Genomic DNA, 18081 nt, shown 5'->3' on the forward strand with positions numbered 1-18081 from the left:
TAAAGGGTCTGGCAGGAAGAGTTGGGTGGTCTCCACAGTAGCTCCAGGTTACAAACTAGAGTCCCGGGAGTTCCCGTCTTCTTGTTTTCTAAGACCAAACATCCCCAAAGATCCAGAGAAAAAGGAGTCTCTCTTTCAAGCATTGTCTCAAAGAGTGATCATGGCGGTCCTTATGGAAGAGCAGGGGTTGGGGTTTTATTCAAACCTATTTATGGTGCCAAAACCAAAGAAGTCTTCATTAAAACCATTAAGAAGGCTAGAATACTTAGGTCTGATCATAGATACAGATCCAGATCCAGAAAAGAGTATTTTTGCCCCAATCAAAGATCAACCCCATAAAGGAGCTGATGCAGGTCATCAGGGCAAAGAAGGACCCTCTTATTTGCCTTTGCATGAGGTTGATATGGAAGATGGTGGCTTTCTTGGAAGCCATTCCCTATGCTCAGGTTCATTTGAGACTGCTGCAAAACAGTATCCTATCCGCTTGGAACAAAATAGATCTCCCACACCATCTATCTCCAAGGGTGCTCCAGAGCCTCAGTTGGTGGTGGTTAACCAAGAATCTGCAGGAGGGGAAATCCTTCATACCAGTTACATGGAAAGTGGTAACAATAGATGCCAGCCTTTCGGGTTGGGGAGCAGTCCTGGAAGAGGCGACTGACCAGGGGAAGTGGTCCAGATCCGAAAGGACCTTGCCCATCAATATTTTAGAAATTCGGGCAGCATGCTTGGTCCCTGAGGGCCTGGACATTCAGATTACAGAATTTTCCTGTCAGGATCCAATCTGACAATGCCACGGCAGTGGTCTATATCAATCACCAGGGGGGCACAAGAAGTCATGCGGCCCAGAGAGAGATGAAACATATCCTAACATGGGCAGAAAACCATATACCTTGCCTATCGGCAGTCTTCATTCCAGGAATAGAAAATTGGCAGGAGTTCTTCCAGGAGGCAATATGCCACAGATGGGGATCCCAGACATAGACCAATTTGCGTCCAGGTTCAACAAGAAGATCGACAACTTTGGGTCAAGAACAAGGGATCCACTAGCATGAGGAACAGATGCCTTGGTGACCCAGTGGGATAATTTTTCACAGATTTATGCACTTCCTCCTATTCTGCTGCTTCCACGACTTCTTCACAGGATCAAGCTCTAAAGGAAGTGGGTGGTTCTTGTGGCCCTGGCTTGGCCCTGAAGATCTTGGTATGCAGAGATCGTAAAGATGGTGGTAGGGGACCCATGGACCCTACCACCACTTCCGGACCTGCTCTTGCAGGGTCTGGTATCCCATCCTATCTTACAAATGCTAAATGTAATGGTTTGGCTATTGAAACCCACATTCTGAGGAATCGTGGGCTGTCATGATCAGTTGTATCTACCTTGATTAATGCAAGGAAGCCGGCCTCCAGAGTCATATATTATAGAGTCTGTAAGGCATATGTTTACTTGGTGTGAACCAAGGGGTTGGCATCCTAGAAAGTATGTCATAGGTAAAATCTTTGCCTTTCTGCAAATAGGGTTAGAGATGAAGCTGGCCTTGAGTACTATCAAAGGCCTGGTCTTGGCCTTATCGGTATTGTTTCAACGACCACTTGCTTTGCATTCTTTGGTTCGTAGCTTTATACAGGGGGGTAACTTGGCATAATTCACTAGTTAGAACCTGAACCCATGGGACTTGAATTTAGTTCTGTCAGTATTACAGAAACAGCCTTTTGAACCAATACAACATATTCCCTTGGTCCTTTTGACAAGTAGTTGGCTGCTCTTTCTTGTAAAGAGACCTATTTAATTATTCACAAGGATTGGGATGTATTGCGTCATCATCCTAACTTTCTACCGAAGGTAGTGTCTGGTTTTCATCTAAACCAGGATTTTGGTCTACCTTCATTTTTTCCAGAACCCTGTTCTACGGAGGAAAAGTCCAGGGCCGTTTTTAAGGCAGGGCAAACGGAGCAGCTGCCCTGGGTCTTGTCATTGTTATGGGGCCCAAAGCAGCTGCCTCATACTTGCCAACTATCCTGGTTTAAATTCTCTTGCCCTTGAGGTTTTAGTCCTGTGCTGTGTCCCAATATCTCAGTGTGAAGTGCTGGTACTAATGCTGCCCAGCACTGCCTTATTGTTGTGTACAGATAACTCACCTGCAGACCCTGTGTTTACATGCAAATTACCGGCACTCATATGTAAATAGCGGCGGCATTCGTATGTAAATAGTGGTGGTGGGCAGACTTGATATGTATATGATGCCCCCTGAGGTCATATCCACAGTAATCTCTATGTGCTGTAACCTCTAGCAACCAGTTAGTGAACGATAATGATACACTGTATTGATTGATACACTTATTTTGAGTCTAGCTGCTATTTATTGTATGTCTCAGAGCAGGTGGAGAGCAAAACTTTTCGGGGGGGGAGGGGGGCCCAAGAAAAGTTTTGCCCAGGGTCCAATCAATATTAAAGACGGTACTGGAAAAGTCACTACATTCGCTTGATGTAGAGCAGTCAAAGTCTACTTGAAAGCGACTGGTCAGATTAGAAAAACTGATATTTTTGTTTTGTTTCCTGAAGGTCCTAGGAAAGGACAGGCAGCATCAAAAACTGTTTCTAAGTAGATTTGGCAAATCATTTTTTTATGGTTTGAAGAAGGTTCCACCTTTTCAAATCAAAGAGCACTCCATCAGGGCTGTTAGTGCTGTTAGTGCTTCGTGGGCAGTGCATCACCAAACCTCTATTGGTTCCAAGGCCACCACTTGGTCTTCAGGTCATACATTCACTAGATTCTATCAGGTGGATGCAAAAAGGCATGAGGATATCGCCTTTGGGAGCAGTGTGCTGCAGGCTGCAGTATAGGTCCTCAAGTTTGATGGCGCCCTGTTTTGTTTGTGGCTCCCTCCCCTCAGATAGCATTGCTCTGGGACATCCCACATAGTTATTACTATGGTGCTCTGTGTCCCATGATGTATGATAAAGAAAACAGGATTTTTATAATAGCTTACCTGTAAAATCCTTTTCTTGGAGTACATCACAGGACACAGAGGTCTCTCCCCCTCTTTGGATACACGTATATTTCTTTGCTACAAAAACTGAGGTACTCCAGTTAATGGGAGGAGTTATATAAAAAAAATTCCTGTCTTAGGGCATGCCCGTGTCCATCACCTAAAGGTGGCCTATATACCCAGCAGAGGTCTCTCCCCTCTTTGGATACACGTATAATGCTTTGCTACAAAAACTGAGGTACTGCCGGTAATGGGAGGGGTTATATAAAAAAACTTCCTGTGTTAGGGCATGCCCGTGTCCATCACCTAAAGGTGGCCTATATACCCACATAGTTATTACTATGGCGCTCTGTGTCCCGTGATGTACTTCAAGAACATGATTTTAAAGGTAAGCTGTTATAAAAATCCTATTGTTAGCATAGAACAGCTGATGGTTATAGAAGGGAGGTTGAGATCCGGGCTGAATCCTGTGTGTATTCAAATGTATGGCTGCTGACCACGTACATCATCAACAGTCTTCAGCAGTATTTGGTCTGATCGACCACCAGAGGCCATTGGAGGATTAAAGGTCCTGGCTTGGTATTAGTCACAAGCTCAAAAGCTTGTGCAGCTGGTAAGCTTGCACTCTCTGTGGTGGTGGTTTCACATCGTCTGTTTTTGAAGTCACGGGAGACAGTCACCATATTGTGTCGTTTCTTACACTTACCCATTCTTCCACTGGAGGACTTTCTAGGATCGTTTATTCTCTGGATTTATTTGACACATGATTCACTCACTGGGACTTTTTTAGTTTTCATATGTTATCACATATTTCTATTTAGATATATGGTTTTAGAGCACAGCTCCTGATGTTTTTCTACTATGTTTGTGTGTATTTCAATTCACTTTGAGTTGCAGCATTAGTGGTAGGTTTGCAAAAACGCCGTTTTTTTTCCTTTATATATTTTATATTTATAAATTTACTGACAGTTTGCAAAAATCTGTTATTTTTACAACTGAAAGTAATATCTGTTAAAGAAATTTTATGTCCATTCCGTAATTCGTTTTTTTTCAGGAAGGTTAGTGTTGTCTCAGCAACCGCTTTACAGCTTGATGCAGCACCAGCAGCCACTTCTCCTGGCAATGTTTGGAGACAGTTGGGATTATTTTAAAAAATAAGCAGGCTGGAGCTAGCAGTGGAAAGAGCAGGTGGCAGCATTTTCAGATCCTGCTTCTCTAATTCTGGCTTCGTAGTGCCTCAACTGTGCTGCTTCTCTGATTAGATAGGTAGTTGGAACCCAATGCTTGTCTGGTGGCAACAGTTCCTGAAGCCTGTGCCCACAGACCCACAGCTACACTATACTCCAGGGTGACCAGATGTCCCCGGTTTCAGGGGACAGTCCCCGGATTGAGGACACTGTCCCCGGACCAAGTCTGTCCCCGGTTTTGTCCCCGGATTTGACTTCAACAGGAGCTGGGGCAATTTTCAAAGACAGTCAGTGCAGAAAAAAAAAAATCTGAATTACACTCCCCCCCCTACTAGCTTAGGGGGGTATATTTTTTCCATTATCTGTGTCCCTTTCTGATGATGATGTGCTGGTCAGAGCGGATGGACTATTTCTATATTTTCTCACATGTTCTTCTGCCTTGGCTCAAATCAAGGTCAGCCGCCTGCCTGATTATCTCCTTGCCTTCCCCGGCAGAGTCATTTTCCTCCGCTCCCCACCCAGTAGTAGCCGGGGCCCGGAGAGTGAGACCTGAGAGGCTGTGAAGCAGGTGGCAGTGGCAACGACGGGCAGAGAGAGGCAGCTGAGCTCAGCTGATGATGTCCAGCAGCAGGAATAGAGGGAAAGCAGATCCAATTGTGGGGCTGCCAGTGCCTTCAAGGCTTCAACACAGGTGTGCTTTGGGGGTGTCTGTGAATAGACTACATTGCACTATGCCTGTCTCTCTGGCATAATGGATGGTATCAGAACTCACAGGCAGCAGGCACTTATTGGTCAGAAGTTAACAAAATCAGTACCCAGCAGCCATGTTATGTGACACACTGTGACAGAGACAGCCAGAGCCATGATAAAGTGCCTGCTGCCTGTGTATTTTAATAAAACTGATGATCTTAACCAGTTGCCGATCACCTGAAAGCAGATTTACTGCTACAGGGCAGTCGCGCTGCGCAGGATCACTTATATACCTAATCCTGCATTGCTGGGTATCAGAGCCAATCTTCGGATCCGGTGGACTCGCCTAGTGGTCTGCCTATGTAAACAAGGCAGTTTGCCATTCTGTCAGTGTGGAAGACATTGATCCTGTGTTCCTGCAAAGCAAGTACAGGGATCTATGTCTTCCCTTAGTAAAATCACCTGCCCCACAGTGAGAAAACACTTGTTAGGCACACATTTAACCCAGTGATTTTCCAAGATGTTATCCCCTTCCCAACCAGTTTCATTAGTACAGTGACAGTACATATTTTTAGCACTGATCACTGTATTAATGTCACTGGTTGCCACAAAGTGTCAAAAGTGTCACTAATGCCATGTAGACAAAAGTCAGACGGAATCTTTTCATCGTATATTCCGATCATGTGCGTGCCTCATCTGACTTTTTTTTTTCTCGAAAATTCTGACAGACCTAGAAATAGAACATGTTTTAAATATTTCCAACGGAACCAATTCCTATCAGGAAAACCGCTCGTCTGTATGCTGTTCCAACATACCAAAAAGACGCATGCTCTGAAGCAAGTAAGAAACGGCAGCTACTGGCTATTGAACTTCCCTTTTCTAGTCCCGTCGTACATGTTGTAGGTCACCGCGTTCTAGACGGTCAGACATTGGTGTGATCGTGTGTAGGCAAGACAGTTTCAGTGGAACTCCGTCGGAACTCCATCTGAAAAACCTTCGGAGTTTACTCCGATGGGAAAACCGGTCGTGTGTACGTGGCATTAGTGTCCGATTTGTCCCCCGCAATATCACAGTCCCGCTATGAGTTGCTAATTGCTGCCATTACTAGTAAAAAAAAAAAATATGTCCCCGGATTTCATTTTAAAAATCTGGTCACCTTACTATACTCTTCTCCTGAGTAACCTGTCCTGCTCTTCTGTAGCCACGGGTAATCTCAAGGAGGGGGATGTGGAGGTGGGAGTAGAGCACTGTACTGGGTGAGAGAGTGATTTGGGGGAAAATGGGGCACCTCTGTACTCTGTACACAGCACACCCCTGAACCATGCATTCTGTATGCAGCGCACCCCTGAACCCTGCACTTTGTATGCAGCGCACCCCTGAAAACTGCAGTCTGTATGTAACACACACTTGAAATTTGTACTCTGTATGTAGCGCACACCTGAATCCTGCACTCTGCACTTAATGCACATTTCTGGTATTTAATGCCCCTTTAAGACCCTCCCACAGTTAGTGCAGGAAGTGATACTGCTGCCTCCTGAAAGTGTTTTTTTTTCCAGCTGAATGGGAATTTTGCATTGAAATACTGTGTCACAACCTCAAGCCAAGCCCCACTGAGCTTAACGTGCAAGTTTGACAGATGTTGCCGCCTGTGAAACTTAACATGTCAAATTAAAATTGCCACACTGTGAAGCTAAGCATTAAGCCTGTGGAAATGTGTACTCATCCAAGCAACTGCAATGTTCATTTAGAGGTAGGTGGTCAGGAAGCAGTTCTGTTTAATCATCCGCTTTTAGGCCACTACCACTATTAAAACACAATCTGGTCATGCCCTTTACTTTCTTTGGCATGCATAACAGAGCTTATTTTTCAACTGTATCCCAGGAGGGTGACTGATAATTTGTCATACTTTTTAAATTTAAACCAGGCCAATTACCTGTTATGGGTATTGTCAGTGTTTGCAGATTGTGTTTATACTGTTTAAATATTGATTGTTTTCATTTCTAATCAGAGTTCTGTAATTTGTTCATGTTCTGTCAGGGAAAATAGTTGCGGGAGTGTGGCAACCCTGGTAGCAGCAGTCTCTGATCAGCCCTCTTCTCCTAGGGACATCAGTTTCAGCAAACTTTGGCCACACACCACTGCTCCCCCTTTTCTGCAACCTTAGGGTGCTCACTCAGCTGCTAAGCACAGGAAAATGGTTGCAGCAGCACATGGTCCCCACAGCGGTGTCCTCCCTGCATCCTCCAGGCTGGTGGCACAACATAGCTCCCTTTCTCCAGCAGCCCAGTCCATCATCCCCTTGCTCTGTTGCATCAGCCAATCACCATCCTCCAGACCCAGCCAAGAGGGCTACCCCCTGCACTGGAGATACTCTATTGACAAGCATTACAATTTGGTCTCCTTAAGCGGAACTTCAGTCATTTTTTCAACTTTCTATCTATTAAATCTTCTGCCCTTGTTGTTTTAACTTTGGATAGTAAAACATTTTTATTTTTTTGTGCCAGTAAATGCCTTATACAGCCCACTTCCTCTTTCTTGTCTGGTAAAAAGCCTAGGCTTATTGCATCATGCACAGCTCTCTCTCTCACTCTCATGAGAGTTTGCCAGGAAGGGGGGTGAGTAATAAGAGGGCCAATGAGAGCTGCAGGGCTGCAGAGCTGGAGGTGTGCCTCTGTGTGTCTGTGTAAATCCAGGAAGTTAACAGACAGCAGCTTCAGCTGCCCACAGTTAAAATGGCTGTAGCCAGACTTAGTGGAGGGAGATTTTTCCGCAGCATGTTTGGCAAGTACAGAATCACAGTATATATAAAATTATATGCAAAGTGGTTGAAGGGAAGCTACAGAATGGCAAATATATTTTTATTACAAATTATGTGAGCAGACTGCAGTTCCTCTTTAAAGATGGGTGCTGCACTTCTGCATTAATGAATATTCAGTTTAACTCTGTCCATACCGCAGAAGGATAATACAGCAGCAACAAAGGAAGAAGTTCCACAGCAGTTATCAGATACAGTCCAGGATAGACATGTGCAAAACAGGAAAATGTGTTTCCTATCGGATAGATTCCTTATGTTACTAGTTTCATTTTATTATGGAATTTGTTTAGTTTGGCTTCAGAATTTGAATTACAGAGCATATGCCAAACTGAAATCCATTCTTTAGGCACTACCGACGAAAGCCGACATTGAGGCCCTGACAGGACACGTGGAAGTTACTCATAGGAAGGAAATCCGCGCTCTTAAACAGGACGTTCAAACTCTCACCACCAGACTCACAGCGGGGGAAGTCTCCTTGTCCACGATAGACCAGAGAGTAACTGCTTTGGAGGCTTTACAAAACTCCCACACAGAAGCTGCGGTGGGCCTGCAATTACATCTCAAGGAAATGGAGGATTGGAGCCGACGGAACAACTTACAGCTCCGAGGCCTACCGGAAGCCACAGGCCCAGCAGAGCTAGCCGCCACAGTTACCGACATCTTCAGGAGTGTGGCGGGCGAGCAACTACCAAAACGCGTGGAATTAGACCAGGTACACAGAGCCTTGGGCCCCCGATCGAACGACCCAGCTAGACACCGAGATGTGATCTGTCAAATGACCACTATATACACAATGATATTATAGCCTGAAAAGCATGGGAAGCGGAAGTCCTGGAGTTCGATGGTGCAGCGATCAAAATTCTACCAGACCTCTCCAGAGCAACATTACAGCGCCGTGCCCTTCTGAAGCCACTGTTGGATCTAGCCAGAAGACTGGATGTTACCTACCACTGGGGCTTCCCCCTATCAATCACCTTCTGGAAGGAACAGCGATCCTTTACTCTCCGCTCGCTGATGTCCCTTCCAGCTCTCGTCACCTTCCTGACATCAGCACCGATTGCGGTCCTTCACTGGCTGGCCTTTATCCTGCGATCCTTCAGTCGTGTGCGAGTCGTGATTAGCCCTGCACAACATGAAAGTCACCTTCCATTAATGTTCATTCTGTTCTGCCCTCCGGTTGTGCAGCCTTTTCTATTAAATTTTTTCTCTCTTTTGGTTTTGCCTCATTTTTTTTTTGCTTGGGGCACCAGTTACTATCCTCCAGCAAATAGCCAGCCTCCTCACAACTTTACTATGGCACATTTATACTGGAACCACCCTGTCACTGAGGGATAGCCCACACTGTCTGTACCCACTCTACGTAGTGTGGCTACATACCAGTTGACTACCTGCACACGACATAGAGTCTTCTCCTCCCTGTACATGATGGATGCAGAACTGTGCTCCCACTGTGCACTTACAAGTAGCTTTGAAGGACCTGGTGTCTTATTATTTTTGCTGGGGACCGCTCGGTACCCTGTCCGGTCATAAATACATTTAGCTTCCGTACTGATGTTCAGCTACTAGCTTGGCTCCCAGAGTGCAATTCATAAAACTATGATTTGTGATATATGTATATATATATATATTTTTTTGTTGCATATTCAATGTTGTATGGCTTCCGCACTGACAGATGAATGTAAAGATAAAGAATGCCTGCATCGCCTGGCAATAGTAAAATATTCTAAAAAAACAGCGTACTGTCCCCCCCAGTCCATACCAGGCCCTTTAGGTTTGGTATGGATTTCAGGAGAAATCCCACACCAAAATTAAAAAAAAAAGGCATAGGGTCCCCCCAAAATCCATATCAGACCTTTATCCGAGCATACAGCCCGGCAGGTCAGAAAAGGGGGGGAGAAAGCACCCCCCTAGATGATACCAGGCCACATGCCTTCAACATGGGGGGGTAATCATTGTAAAAAGTTATTATGTAGACCACATATGGCATGTTGCCAGTGATGATACTTGTTTCCAGCATAAGGTGCAGCATGGTCATTTCAGGTGGGATCGCACTTATAGTGGTGGCGGCCTACACTGGTTGGTTGTTATTCCAGCAGTGTTGGAGACACATGATAAAGTGGAAGTGAGCTGGCATTCAATTTAAATATGTATTATTACTAGCTTTCTTATAGCTGGCCATGCCTTTGGTACATGTTAAAGCTGGGCTGTGTAGGTGTTGTGTCTTTGTGGTTCCCTCTGGTGTTTGATATGTGGGTATGTTTCTTTGGAGGGGGTGGGAGGGGGTATACATGGGGTATTGTGAGTTTTCCATGCTTCTGTTTTGTTTTGTAAGGGTATGCTGGTTTGTCTCCCTTGGTAGTTGTTGACCACCCATGTATGTAATATCTGGGGGTCTATGTGGTGTGGCTGCAGGTGGATGTTGGACTTGGAGGGGAAATTGAGGAGGGATCCACCATAGATTTGCTATGACTGTAATCCCTATGCCCCATCTGTAACCAGGAGTACCAGATGCATTGATTGCTAGCCACACTAGGTGCAGCTATCTTGGCTAAATTTACAGTGGTGTGAAAAAGTGTTTGCCCCCTTCCTCATTTCCTGTTCCTTTGCATGTTTGTCACACTTAAGTGTTTCGGAACATCAAACCAATTTAAACAATAGTCAAGGACAACACAAGTAAACACAAAATGCAATTTGTAAATGAAGGTGTTTATTATTAAAGGTGAAAAAAAATCCAAACCATCATGGCCCTGTGTGAAAAAGTGATTGCCCCCTAAACCTAATAACTGGTTGGGCCACCCTTAGCAGCAACAACTGCAACCAAGCGTTTGCGATAACGTGCAATGAGGCTTTTACAGCGTCCTGGAGGAATTTTGGCCCACTCATCTTTGCAGAATTGTCCTAATTCAGTTACATTAGAGGGTTTTCGAGCATGAACGGCCTTTTTAAGGTCATACCACAACATCTCAATAGGATTCAGGTCAGGACTTTGGCTAGACCACTCCAAAGTCTTCATTTTGTTTTTCTTCAGCCATTCGGTGGTGGACTTGCTGGTGTGTTTAGGATCATTGTCCTGCTGCAGAACCCAAGTTCGTTTCAGCTTGAGTACACGGACAGATGGTCGGACATTCTCCTTCAGGATCTCTTGGTAGACAGCAGAATTCATAGTTCCTTTTATCACGGCAAGTCTTCCAGGTCCTGAATCAGCAAAACAGCCCCAGACCATCACACTACCACCACCATATTTTACTGTTGGTATAATGTTCTTTTTATGAAATGCAGTGTTCCTTCTACGCCAGATATACTTGGACACACACCTTCCAAAGAGTTCCACTTTTGTCTCATCGGTCCACAGAATGTTGTCCCAAAAGTCTTGGGGATCATCAAGATGTGTTGTGGAGAAATTGAGAGGAGCTTTGATGTTCTTTTTGCTCAGCAGTGGTTTTCTCCTTGGAACTCTGCCATGCAGGCCATTTTTGCCCAGTCTTTTCCTGATGGTGGAGGCATGAACGCTGACCTTAACTGAGGCAAGTGAGGCCTGCAGTTCCTTGGACGTTGTTGTGGGGTCTTTTGTGACCTCTTGGATGAGTCGTCGCTGCGCTCTTGGGGTAATTTTGGGCGGCCGGCCACTCCTGGGAAGGTTCACCACTGTTCCATGTCTTCGCCATTTGTGGATAATGGCTCTCACTGTGGTTCGCTGGATTCCCAAAGCTTTGGAAATGGCTTTATAACCCTTTCCAGACTGATAGATCTCAATTACTTTCTTTCTCAATTGTTCCTGAATTTCTTTGGGTCTCGGCATGATGTGTAGCTTTTAAGGAACTTCTGGTGGACCTTACTGTGTCAAGCAGCTCCTATTTAAGTGATGCCTTGATTGTGAACAGGTGTGGCAATAATCAGGCCTGGGTGTGGCTATAGAAATTGAACTCAGGTGTGGACAACCACAGTTATAGTATGTTTTAACAAGGGGGGCAATCACTTTTTCACACAGGGCCATGATGGTTTGGATTTTTTTTCACCTTTAATAATAAACACCTTCATTTACAAATTGCATTTTGTGTTTACTTGTGTTGTCCTTGACTATTGTTTAAATTGGTTTGATGTTCCGAAACACTTAAGTGTGACAAACATGCAAAGGAACAGGAAATGAGGAAGGGGGCAAACACTTTTTCACACCACTGTATATTTGTATAATTGCCATCATAAACACTAGTGTTCACTTGTAGATAGATGTTCCATATGCTAATATTTCCGACACTTATATGATGTCTGCCTGACTCCACTCAAGGTGTGATCAAATGTCTACCAGACAGAGTCTTTAGCTCTGACACTATTGACTACGAGATCAGGTGATGGCCCGATCCCTCGCTCTGTTGGAGGTTGCATACAGCTAGAATTTTTTGTAATTGGTGAGCACAGTTTAAATATGTAACATTTTATTTGGTTGTGATTTTTAAAAAAAATTATGTAGGTACCGTATTTATCGGCGTATAACACACACATTCATTTTAAGAGTGAAGTTTCAGGGAAAATTTTTTTAATTTTAAAGTGGAGGTCCACCCTAAAGTGGACCTTCCGCTCATTGGAACCCTCCCTCCCCCCCGGCGCCACAATTAGCACCTTTCAGGGGGGAGGGGGGTGCAGGTACTTGTACAGTACAGGTATCTGCACCCACTTCCGGTGTAGATTCTGCAGAAGGTACGCCCCTTTCCGCAGAATCTACGCCCCTTTCCGAAGGTCCCCCGCTGCCTGCTGGGAAACACACGGATCCCAGAGACAGCGGGGACCATCCTTATTGCACAGCGCGACTCGCGCATGCACAGTAAGGAACCGGGAAATGAAGCCGAAAGGCTCCACTTCCTGATTCCCATACCCAAGATGGCGGCGGCAGCACCCGAGAGACGATCGAGAGATCGGCTTTGGGTGCCGACGCGGGCGCGCTGGGCGGGTAAGTGTCATTATTTTAAAAGTCAGCAGCTGCAGCATTTGTAGCTGCTGGCTTTAAAAAAAAAACAAAAAACGGCGGACTCCCAGCGGACTCCCGCTTTAAATAAGGAACTTTGAAGCAAAATAAGGGTCAGTACCCATCTGCAGCCTCACCATTGCCATCAATGCAGCCTGATCGATGCCCATCTGCAGCCCTTACAAGTGCCATCAATGCAGCCTCATCAGTCCATATCAATGCATTGCCATCAGTGCAGCAGCCTCACCATTGCCTTCAATGCAGCAGCCTCACCATTGCCTTCAATGCAGCAGCCTCACCATTGCCATCAATACAGCAGCCTCACCATTGCCTTCAATGCAGCAGCCTCAACATTGCCATCAGTGCAGCCTGATCAATGTCCATCTGCAGCCTAGAGGGGACAGGGAGGGGGGCGGGACGAGCGCTAATAGATCACATACAGTGAGAATCTCCTATGATAGACAGAACATTGGTCCAATGGTGGCCCAGGAGACGGGACTTCCTATTACAGAGGCTGCCAAGTAAACAGGAGATTCTCACTGTATGTAATCTGATGGCGCTCATCCCACCACCCTCCCTGTCCCCTCCAAGGCAGCTAAAATATAAGTATCGGCGTATAACACACACATGCTATTTGCACCCGATTTTCAGGGTGAAAAAGTGTGTGTTATACACCAATAAATACAGTAATTGTAGATTTTTGTGACTGTAATGATACTCTTCTAAATCTGATTGAAAAATCTAGATGCATATTGAGTTTCCCTGAAGAAGCTGATGCCCTAAATAGGCGAAACGCGCTGGGGACCTTTAAGCTTATGCTGGAAACAAGTGTCATCACTGGCAACATGCCATAGGAGGTTCACAAATCTACATAATAACTTTTTACGATGATTTTTATGGTTATTTGTACAATAAAAATGATCTTTTAAATGAATTTTGTGTTTGTGCTCACCTCAGTGACAATATCATATCTTTTAAAATCCTTTTATTTGCGTGGGTGAGAATCTCTCTTCCCATTTTCCTTTGATATACTATGTTGACTAGGATGTGGATATGATTGGTGGTCCCTAGAATTGGTCAAACTTTGTTTAAGGTTTTTTTTTATGATTGGATTTCCCCTTTAGCCCCTCTTTCCCCAACGCTCACAAGCTATCATTATCCGTATCATCCTTCTTCTTCTCTCCCAAAACCTGGAAAGGTCATCAGATCCCTCTGTGTCCCTAGTGCATTTTTTTTCTCTCTGCTTTATCCGGCCATTACACCGCGTTTACATAAATATTTAGTTTACAATGCGGATGCCTGGTGACATTTTAATATGTGAAATTACACGGCATCAAATCCAGAAAAGCGTAAAAATTGCCGGAGTGCCAGACAGTGATTTTACTTGGCGGGGACATCAGTTGTAATTCACTGCCGTGTATCTGCTGAAGCAGAGGCGGCAGACAGGCTGCAATCATCTCCAATGATCGCCTCTCGTCAAAATCTACGCTTGTTAACATGTGATAAACCGCGGGGCTGCCTACAATCGTTATTAAATCTTTTTCCACATTTTATCTTACAGCTGCGACTTCTTTCTGTGTCAAACCACCGCACACCTCCCTGTTTTATTTGATCACTTTTTTAAAGTGATAAAATGTTAAATCGTTCTGATAAAACAAAACAGAAATCTTTTGATTACTCCTCACTATATGACGGTGAATTATGGACAACATAAATGTTGTAAAAGCTGGCCGCCACATCCTTAACAACCGATTAGTCACCCCGCTGACAGCTGAATGTAAAAAAAGTATTGGCAGCAAAAAAAAAAAAAAATTGTGAAAAAAAATGCATGGGGTCCCTCTGGTACATTGGCATCCTATTCATTTCAATGAGCAGCCTGAATGCAACAAAACGTCCAAATGAGCCCTTGGAGTTAGGCAATGATGGGCCATATAGGGAAAGTGATAACACCAGCTTGGAAAAGGTGTTTTCATTTCAGACTTCGTTTTCAGACTGCAGCCACCTACGCCTCTCTGAAATCCCCCTTAATACATCCGTAATTTAGGACACTTACTTTCTTTTTTTTTTTTTTTTTGTGAGTTAGTAATATATTTGCACCCAACAAAACAAAGTATAACCAGGAATAAGTCCCGTCCATCCACTGGATCAATTACTGACCCTTCTAGAAGTGATTTGTGTGGACGATTCTATCTCCGCTGCAAAGCACTTAATCCCAAAGATAAGGATTTTCAATAGATTTTTTTCTTAATGTCAGCAGCAGCCATCAAAGAGGGGTTTACAGACCCCCAGAGAGAGATTATCTGCTTTCGTGAACCGCCCAACCATCCAGCCTTCGCCAACGCTTCTGCAGTCTCTTTTATATGACGTTCCAGAATGGAAATTTCCAGATCCCGTTCAAAAAAGAAAATATATTATTTTACTTTGGCTTCTGGGCCAAAAAATGTGGAGTCAGGTGGCTGTCAGGTTTGGTGTACTTTGTTATTGGTTATTTTGAATCAATATTGTTTACCTAAAATAATTTTTCATGTTTTACATTATTATTAATATTTGTGCCTTAGGCTCGGTTTACACAGTACGCGGCACGACTTGCAGCGCCGCGACCTGCCGCGACCTCAGCGGCGACTTGCAAAACGACTTCTGTATAGAAGTCAATGCAAGTCGCCGAAGTCGCCGCAAAAGTAGTACAGGAACCTTTTTTCTAAGTCGGAGCGACTTTAGTTGCTCCTATTAGAACGGTTCCGTAGTACAGAACGGGGAGCGACTTGTCAGGCGGCGAAGTCGCCTGGACAAGTCGCCCCTGTGTGAACCGAGCCTTAGAGTTGTGTTTTGCTAGGTGTTGCAATGGTATCATGCACAGGGTAACTTAGGCTTGAGTGAAGGGCCTGGTGGATGTTTTTCGGGCCCAGATACAACCTTTATACTCCTGCAGTAAGGATGTTGGCACAATTGTTTGAGGCTGTGCACCTGCCTGGCACCCCCAACCCCCCCCCCCCCTGCTGGTGGCAGGTTGTTTAGCTAGTTCCTGCTTGGGGAATACAGTAAATATAATCTAGGCATATCGGAGACCCTAGCTAGACTTCTCTGACTCCAATTTCTTCAGTTCTTCAGCCAATAGGCCTTATCAGGGAACTCTCACTTCTGCACCACAACTGAGTTGTAGGGGGTCCTGATCCTGTGGTTGCAGGTCAGGTCTGTCAAGGTCATGCCAAATACCAAGCCCAAATAATAAGGTACAAGGTGTGTGGTCCAGACAGGGGACTTCTCACCACTATCAAGCTGGCCAATTTTTCTTCTCCCGACCACCACCAGTTTTCTGGATGTGTCAGTTTCATAAACAGGTGGGGTTTGCAGTTAGCCCTGTGGAGATACCACATTTTTGAAAGTCACTGATAGCATTGCTGTACTCAGGGGTATAGCAGTGGATTGGGGTGTCAGGGAACATGGAGAATATCTTTGGCTTTGGTACATCCAATGAGTTTGTTTGTTTCTTTTAGCCAGACCACAGGGGCACTTTACACAATGAAGATCCATGAAAATGAAAAAAAAAAAAGAAAAGTAAAAGAAGAAGATCTCAAGCTAAAAATTTGCAAACAAATTCAACAAAGAGGCAATGAAACATTGTATCTGGTGTATACATTGCCTGTACTACGTACAATTAGGCACAGACATTTTTGTTTTCTTTTAGTGTTATTTTAAGAATTTATTAACCTAGGCTGCTTTATTACCATCTAACCAGGGAAGCCGGAATCCATTAAGGGAATTGAGTGCAGCCCAACGCTAATCTCCACCACCGTAGACAGCTCTCCTGCCTGGATGGGTTTGCTTACACAAGTCGTATTCCCAATTCCTCGGATGATACTAGTTGGTAAATTCATAAACCCAGCCAGTCAGCGGGGAGCTCTAATTTAGACAAATGAATGCAATTACACAGCAACTAACAGCTAGCTTGTAATTGCTGATAACCCCATGTATGATGCCTCCAGACACCGGAGCAACATACGCTTATAATTAAAGGAATATACCAACTGTAAAATTAGAGGTCTCTTGTTACTTTTACATGTTACATGTTTTTATTTTCTGTTTAGATACTGTATGTGTGTGTGTGTGTATAACATATACTATATACTGTGTGTGTGTGTATATATATATATATATATATATATATATATATATATATATTGTAACAGTGCAAGGCCCTGCCACTCTGTGAGGGCAGACACACATGATTCACACCAATGCAGAATACAAAGCTCCAGAGTATTGTTTATGAGTGGAGAAGACTGGCTTGTCAGTGTTATCTGGGTTTTGTAATCCCAAATCAGGGTCTGGAGCTTGAAGGCTTCAAAAGTGTCTTGGGTGGGACGAAGCCTTAAATCTTGTGTCCAGGTCTTACCAGAGACCTGTAGGTTATGTGAGTGTGAGAGATGTACATGCTCCTTATAAGTAAGGCCTGAATATAGCTCAGCAGTCCTGTCAGGAGAGATGTGTAGACAGGTGCAGTCTATTTTCTCCAGTGCATGTGCCACTTATCCACAGTGGCAATGCAGGTGGAGGAGGAAGTTGAGAGGAACCTAGATCCTCTATGGGTTCCCTGGTCACAGAGAGGCATCTGGTTGGATTCCGGCACCCATTGTGACTTTGGCAGCCATCTTGAGTCAGGCAAATTCTATTTAATACCCTGGCTCCTGGGTTTGGCGTGCATGTGGCTAGAGTAGGGACAGGTCAACTATCTGTCAGGGACAGTGCTTAGCATCAGGGAGATGTTCCAGACAAGTGCAGGGACAAGCCATCCTACCTGGAAGCCTCCCTTCTTGGGTACGGACAGGCCAGGCCACATTCCGCCCTCGAGACACACTCTCGGCACACCTGAGATCTGCTACTTCTCATCGCTGTTACATCCTTTGAGTGCTCCAGTTGGGTTGCTTTCCCCCCAGGCTTGTTGTGTATTGCCAAACTTCAATTTTAATATGAGTGAGCTATGGGTGCTAGAGAAAGGGGTCTGAATGACCCTAATAAGAGCAAGACCAGCTTTGATCTGCTCTTCACTATGGTATCCCGGAAGCGATGACCTGACATCACTTCCGGTTTACACAAATGTCAATGGCGCCATTTAAAAAAATAACTCAAACACCAATCTTGGTGTTTTGAATGCTTTTAAGTGCACAGGAGGGATTTGCCCAGATCTCTTCATAAGAGTACTTGTCATATGCCTAAAGTTGTCACAAGGATGTTTACATGACAGCAATAAAAGTGATAAAAAAAAAGCAACAGTGTAAAAAAAAAAAAAAAAAAAAAAAAAATATTAGGTGCCCTCACCCCCCCCCCCCCCCCCCATGCTCGCGTGCAAAGACTAACACTTGTGTTGATCTCGCACACACCCAAGCAGTGATCGTCCCACACATGTGAGATATCACCACGAATGTTAGATCATGGACAGT

At 44.6% G+C, this 18081-nt stretch overlaps 1 protein-coding gene across 4 annotated transcripts in view; it reads left to right on the forward strand.

Annotated features, from left to right (window-relative positions):
• Nucleotides 1–18081, forward strand: part of DRAXIN (dorsal inhibitory axon guidance protein) — a 125368-nt gene that overhangs the window by 73141 nt on the left and 34146 nt on the right. The gene's annotated exons all lie outside the window — the stretch shown is intronic.

The sequence above is a fragment of the Lithobates pipiens genome, unplaced genomic scaffold (genome assembly GCF_037356315.1).
Source record: "Lithobates pipiens isolate NorthernLeopardFrog02 unplaced genomic scaffold, aLitPip1_a1.2 Scaffold_27, whole genome shotgun sequence".
Taxonomy (NCBI): domain Eukaryota; kingdom Metazoa; phylum Chordata; class Amphibia; order Anura; family Ranidae; genus Lithobates; species Lithobates pipiens.